Here is a 7,501-nt window from a genome sequence, read left to right on the forward strand (position 1 = left end):
TCCGCAATTTGAAAGATACAATGATGCACTTGCATCATGGTCGCCTGTCAATTGCGTCTCATCTTCTGTAGATGCTCTAACCAGATGAAACATGCAATTATTTTTAGTATGGTTGTTATGACCATGGATTACAACTATAGACTGTATAAAGATAAGAACGCCGGGCTAACTCATGATTGAATTTGCCACATACTGTAGCTCCAGTGGCTGTGTGGCTGGTCAACTCATCTTATTCTAAATTAGCAAGATAATGTTATGTTAAAGTGGATGTAAAGCCCTTTGAATTGCCTCTGTGTATAAATAAACGTACCTTACCTTAAATAATAATACTCGCGGCTGTTTCACATAAGGTGAATACAACTTTAGTACGTTGCATAAGACATGGACATGATTTATACCTTCATTTGCCATGGTGCTTTATTAAACAATGAAGACAAAAAAACTCCCATTGTCATATTGTCACCATTGAAAGACCCAAAGTGGCAGAAATGACATATTCTTTGTTTAAATCCACACTAATGTTGAGATTCAGTTTTATATTCAATGAACCCTTAAAGTAAGAAGTGTTTTGATGGACAGCCCTGTTTCTCCCTCTTGTTTCTGTAATGGCTGTATCAGAGCGTGAAGAAGCCAAAGTGTCATCAATTGCATGTTTCTGCTGACTGTAAAAGACTCCCACTGTCAGCAATCTGTCATGTACGCAACCACCCAGCACGCTCTTCACCTCTCTCGCTCTGAGAAACTAAATGGACAGTAAACACGAAACCCCCTCACAGCCTCCATCTCGATTTATATTTTAAAAAGTAGTGCTGCGGCCGCATTGGTGAAACCGTTCAAGCTTTATGTTACAAAAAGGGTCGATGAAAAGACTAGGATTTAAATAAGATGGCTAGAGTAAAAAAAAAAGTATTCTTAAGTGATTTTATTAGCAGCCAAAATGCTGAAAGAACACAAAGTAACAAGCATCCACAGTCCAAAATAGAAAGAAAAACCTCAATATAATATATATGTACAGGTTGAAGAAATATAACTGGTACCTCTCTGCTCTACAGCCACAGTCAGACTAACTCCAAAACACTTGTGGCCAGAGGTTTATATATGTTAAGCCCCTCCCCATAGGATAATCAACTGTTTATACCCTTAATTACTGTTATTCTTATCATCTACAAACATATTCAAAATGTAGTTCAAAGTAATTAAACACAATAAATCAAATAGGTCAACACATTCTACATTTCTGACCATGCACTACAAGCTCGAATTGAGCACAGGTGTTTCCAGTGATTGAGCCTCTACTTAAGGCTGCAGTTGTCTGTTGCTCTGTTTGGACTTCACAGCCTTGAACGAGAGGGTAAGCAGGTTACTTTGGCACGTCATTGTTATATGACTTCAAATAAAGCTGTCTTGAACAAATAATGACTTGGGTTTTATTTTGATCAATGTCCAGCAAAGTTATTAATGTGTTTCCCTCAGCGTGCCTTTTACCATGCCCCTATGCCAACTGTGATGGAGTCTTCTTCACTCTTTAATTTGAGCAACCTTTAAAGGCCCTACTTTCTAAATAAGCTTCCTATTGTGATGGATGGGATTAAACATGGACACACTATCTTCTGCCAAAATTACAACATCTTCGGACAAAAAAGGCTGTGTCACATTACTTCATGCAACAATCAGGATACATCAACAACAACCCACACCCACGCATCCTCATGAATGAATGATTAATATATGAAGAACTGTCTTCTCTGTTTTCACTCCTTACATTTGGTTTATTAGTGATTCTCATTCTCCTTGCAGAGATGCAAATCCTTGACCTACCTGGGCACTGAGATAAAACATGTGACCAAGCTTAAAGAAGAGCGGCTTTATAAAACCCATGTAGGCGTTTCAGGATTTCATGACGGTGAAATCACTTCTTTGTGCTTCTCAACCACTCTCTATGCAGGTATCTGAGATCAAATGGGCTTTTGTGTGTGTGCATGCATCCGTGTGTATTTGCGCAAAAAATGTGTGCATTGTGTGTAATCAGAGGGCAGCTTCTTTAATGTGTACACGCCTGCCTTCTGGCTCTGTTAAACCCCTGCATTGCAGTACTGCAAGTGGGATTTCAGCAGGCACGACCCTTTTTTTACTCTAACCCTCCATCTTCACAATAGAGGGATTATGTGGGCCAGATCTCCTGCGTAGAAAGCTCCTCGCTACACACATGCACATCTTCCAGTGTTCATACGTCACGCTCCAGAGAGTGCAGGGCAGCTGAGAGCCCCCCAAAGTCTCCTGAAGGCTCCCTTTGTCCCACATGAATCCCCCCTCCCATGTCTGAGTGGGAGCAACAGTCATGTGGAGCCACGTGTCTTAGAGACAGACAGAGAAACGAGAGACTGTGAGAGAGAGAGAGAAAGAAAGCATGGCATCCTCGGGGGCTCTGCAATTCAAGTACTGTCTGAGAAGCTGCACAGTAATCTGGTTAGAGAAAGGAAAGGCTCTGTAGTTTGGTGCTGAGTGCCTTTTCCCGTTGTGTGGACTACATCGCCCTCTTCATCAAACAGAGAACAATTGGGGAATAAAAAGGAACATAAATCAGAGAAGGTCCTTTCTCTTGGACAGAAGTGTGATTTGAGTAAGGAGGAATCAAGTTTCAAGTTTCTTACTTTGGACTTTTTTAATCAATGACTCAATAAAGCACAGCGCCGACAGCTTCGACAATGCTTTGGGGATTTAATTGTAACCAGAATGTTGAGGAACAAAAGCTTGGATATTGAAAAGGAAAAAGAAGATTTGTGTGACATGAAACTTTGATAACAGTGGTGTGAGTTTTTTGGGGGGATGACTTTTAATGGGCTCTGATTTTAACACATGAGGACAACTCCAACAGCCATCATTACTGCCAATCAGATCAGGACAGTGTGAAAGGTTATCTAACAGCTATGAAGACTTAAAGCCTCTGAGAGCAGCAATCAATACACATATCATATGAAGAGTTATACACAGAACAAGTTGGTTAATCTTTGTCACAACTGTGTGGGTGCATTTTAATCAGCTCTGAGTATTAGTCTTTTAAAAAAAAACATCCTAAAAGTTGTAATTATTTCACATCCGGTGACACACATCCTAACATTGAATGAATTTGCCTATCAATGTTCATTTTGATATGACTCTGTCAGCCTGGCTCACTGATGTGGACTTGTGATAAAGCCAAGGGAAAAGAGTCTTCATTAAATACCCTTTCATTTTCCCTCTGCATAGTTTGCTCCCTTGGGGACACAAATAGGTGTGGGAAAGGTCCAATTATGTTCACCAAGAGGCAATTCCCTTTAACGTGATTGTATCTGAGAATCTGCACATCAGGGCACGTCGCCCCTGTCAGCTAGCCAATTTATGATCTTTCAACATTTCTTCCTTTTTTTGTGTGCGATTTGACCTTAAATGTATGCTTAAAGTATAACATTTATTTCTGCCTTGACATGCTATGCGTTTAATAGGAAAGCATTTATATGTTTGAGCTTCCAATCAGATTTGATTGAATGTTTTTGTTTTTTTTCTAATTTGAATTCAGTCCTTGTCGTTTGACCTTTCTGTTTGACATGAAATTAAATGCCACTTGTTCTCTTGGAGTGCTGCGGAGTGAGGAAGGGCTTTTCTCCTCTCTGTCACTGTTGCTCCTCAACTGGCCGTAAACAACTCACTCTGACAGTTTCATAGTGTTTCTATAAGGACTGCAGGTATTTGACTGTGCAGGAACCTAAAGAGTTCCCCGCTTTTACCCTCTTCCATGTACCATGAGATTATGCAATGACAAACTTCATCAGCCATTTTGTTGTGGAGAAGTGCTTTTGGTATGTGTGAGATTCAAATTTCATGAGCATTGGGTATAGAAAATAATTTATTTTAACAGTGCATATATTTTATGGCATTAGCAGGATTTAATGATGGGCTGATCCCAAGGGTCTGACGTAATTAAAAAGCCATTTCAATAGAAAAATAAACATGTTTATAAAAGTATAATCCATATATAATCCATTAATTTGTAGACGCAATGCTGGGGGTGGCAGAATTATGTGAACTGTTTTCCTTCACTGAGGTGCACAAATTGAAGTTGGTTATCTCTCCCTGTGGATGTCTTTCATGATACAATTACAATAAAGCAATTAAGTCCAGTGAATCATGAAATTGATTGTTTTGCTAAAAAAGAATAAGGCAATTGGGCCACAAATAGTATATCCTCAAAGGTCTGCATAGGAATGGGGGACTGAATCTCACTGATCATAAAAGTTGTTAAGTTCTCTTGTAAGCACATTGTGATTTACAACCATATTAAATAGCACAGGAGATTGGTGCTAGGCGGGGTGTGCTGTTGAGCAAATTACTTAGCTGGTGGTTATACCTTTAGGGAATAGTTTGAGTTTGGGGGAAATGCCGCTGTAGTATCTGTATTGCTAACATGAAGCAACCGCCAAGAGAGTAGGACAGCAGATAAAAACCCAGTAAAACCACAACTTGTCAATTCTCTCTTTGGTTTTTATATTGGTTAAACAAGCATATTATAATTATTAAGCTTAAGCAGTGCAGGTAAGCAGATTTAGTTTATTTATGCTAAGCTAAGCTAAGCTAACCATATCCTGGCTATATCTTATTTATTAAAAAAATATATATATTTGAACTTTTATTGTCATTACATAGTACAGCTAGGCTACTAGTAACGAAACGGGTTTCTCTGCATTTGACCCATCCTAGTGTTAGGAGCAGTCTTCATATCTAACATGACAGTGTGTATTTTCTATACAACTCCTGGCAAGAGATAAAATAAGCAAACTATGCCTTTAACTTTTGAGTATGTTTTTAGGCGCGTTCACACCAAGTACTTTTCCCACAAAGGTTCCTGAGAACTACGATTTAGTTGCGTTCACACCAAAAAGTCCCAGGAACTAAATTAGTTCTAGAGAACGTTTTTACCCCCTTTTCCGTCCCTGCTAGAGAGCAGGGAATTTCGTGGGAGAAAAAGGTTCCTGTGTCTGATTGGCTGGGCGGAATGCAAACCACGCCCCGTAAAACTCCCAACAACTTCTGTGAAGCCGCCATTTTATTATCCTCGCATTGCATTATTAGCATTAGCATTAGCCCAGCGCAGAAACGCGGAGAGACTCAGCAGCTTCTACTGAAGCCAGTCCCTAACTCCGGGGACTTCCGGCCGCCGTGAAGTTGTTTGCGGCCTGCCAGTAAACCCAAAGCAGAAGAAGAAGAAGTGACGTCAGCGGCTTAATTTGCCTAATCCACCCCCAGGAACTAATTTCCGGTGTGAACGCGATCTGTACTTAGTTCATGAGAACTAAAGAGTTCTCAGGAATCTTTATGGGAAAAGTACTTGGTGTGGACGCGCCTATTATTATGGATGGAGGATAGATAGGGGTCTTTGTTTTTTGTAAATAATTTAACATTGTAAATACTACTGTAGAGATAACTGGGGAAGTTTCAAAAAGATAGAGACAATATTTCCTATAAAAACAATTGTGAATTTAACGCTCTCATTATTAACTACATTTGAATTTTGTATGTTGGATTAGAGAGCTGTTTTATGTATAGCACGCTGACCCAGACAGTTTTCAAAGAGACGGACAGTAGAGTTGTCCTACGGTTATGACAATGACTTTATTCAATAGCCGGTGAGCCGTGATGTGCAACGGATAGCTTTCAGTCATTATTCATTCGCCCTGCAGCTTGTGGATTAAAATTGGTTGGATTCAGCCACATGTCAGCGTGTTTATGTGAAAGGAAGACAGTTATCAATGTTCTGCTCTTGCCTCAAAACGATTTTTTGGGGTAATAACTTTCTGCAGTGTGGAATTCTAAAGTTTCATTGTTCATGCTTTTATTCAAGACTGTGTGATTTATCTTTAAAATATACACATACCAGTTACACCACCTTCAAACCACTTAAATTCATTTTTATAATGAGACTGGGTTGACCTGCAAATATTTGAAATATAATTCACTTTGTCAAATGTTTCCAGAAAATACAGAACATATGTTTGTTTGACTCAAAAGTGAACTGTGCCTCTGACTTCACGTTGTTTTTCTATTTCAGGGTTTCTGATTGACAACAGCCTCACAGTGATTACCTCCCGCCACTTTCAAGGAATCAAGATTTGGCTGTAAGTATCCTGTCAGGAAAGATGTTCTGTGTGGTGCGGTTCGAGGCCAAACAACTATTCTGTGAATCTAAAGGTTGTGAGGGAAGGACAGAGGAGGAGACTCTGCACTCCATCAGAAGTCCACTGTCATCGCTGTGACCGTCCTCTTTAAGAGGAGACAGATCACTGCACATTGTTAGAAGCCTCCATCCTCCGCCGCTCTCAGAAATATCTCCCACTCCTCGTCCTCCTCAGTGTCTTTACTGTCCACTGAAGGCATGGCCCAGATGGCAGGCTGTCTATGGCTGGATGCTTTCTCAAACTGTCCAGTAATATAACACTCTGGTGATCTGTTGGGTGAAACACTAATCAAGTTAATTATACTATTTTTGAACTAGATTTCTTTTGGGATTAACATTAAACCCAACATATTTATTAAATACACATACAGAGTCACATGTTTTGGACTCCACTAGATGTCAGCATGAATCGTCTTGTGTTGGGTTTCCCCCACTCTCCCATCTGTTCTTAGAAAAGCTCTGCATGTGCCAGGGAGAGGGGGGGGGGGGGAGGCCACTGCAGTGTGTAGAGAGCAGGAGAGGCGTGGTGTGGATGGAGGTGCAGCCCACTGTTACCACGCATGATTTACTGTCGGAGTGGTCGGGTCTCCAGCATACCATGAACAGTCCAGCACTCAGCTGATTAATCAGACTAATTTCCATGAGTGATGTAGGCTCCGGTGCCTCAGAGGCTACTGAGAGCTAATAAACCTCAGCGGACAAACCGCCACGCCTTGAAGGACGGTTACTGGCCGCCGCTTTTATACAATCTCTGTTTCTACGGCCATCTGCCATTCTTCAGTCCTCAGTGCCCTGTGTCAGTCTCATCAGTATTAACATTGATCAGCTCAATATCTACTGAATGAGATTCATACCCCGGGGACTGGTGGTTCTCCATTAGTTGTTTGAATATGCAGCAGCGCCAAGAGAGGTTGTTGCTCTCACTAAATGTATAATGATTTTTTTCCAGTGCAGCTAGAGAAATGCACATGCATTTATATTGTCTTTTGTTTTAAGTAAAGCACCATAGTTGAATGGGGGAAAGATATATTTTTACACTATCAAGGTGAAACTTTACATAATAAACAAGAAGTCAAACACAAAGATGTTAATAATTATAATTATTTTTATTCAACTAATGATATTTGGCCATTTGGTGCAGCTAAAACACAAAAATCACAATTTATTTGCAGTACTGTTTCATGCAATGGATGAAAGTCTTACATTCACCCGTATTTTAGCTCTGTTTTTGGTCTCCACCAACTCCTGAGGGTAATATAATGCCACTGAGCAGCTGCTAAATGCCCCACTATG

At 40.3% G+C, this 7,501-nt stretch overlaps 1 protein-coding gene across 1 annotated transcript in view; it reads left to right on the plus strand.

Annotated features, from left to right (window-relative positions):
• oard1 (O-acyl-ADP-ribose deacylase 1) overlaps nt 1-6,144 on the plus strand; it is a 30,870-nt gene extending 24,726 nt beyond the window's left edge. Inside the window, exon 7 of the mRNA XM_079674038.1 lies at nt 6,083-6,144. The gene's annotated coding sequence lies outside the window, so the exon portion shown is untranslated. The remainder of the gene's footprint in view (nt 1-6,082) is intronic.
• The last annotated feature ends 1,357 nt before the right edge of the window (nt 6,145-7,501 follow it).

This window comes from Notothenia rossii (assembly GCF_949606895.1).
Source record: "Notothenia rossii genome assembly, chromosome: 4".
In the NCBI taxonomy this organism is placed as follows: Eukaryota; Metazoa; Chordata; class Actinopteri; order Perciformes; family Nototheniidae; genus Notothenia; species Notothenia rossii.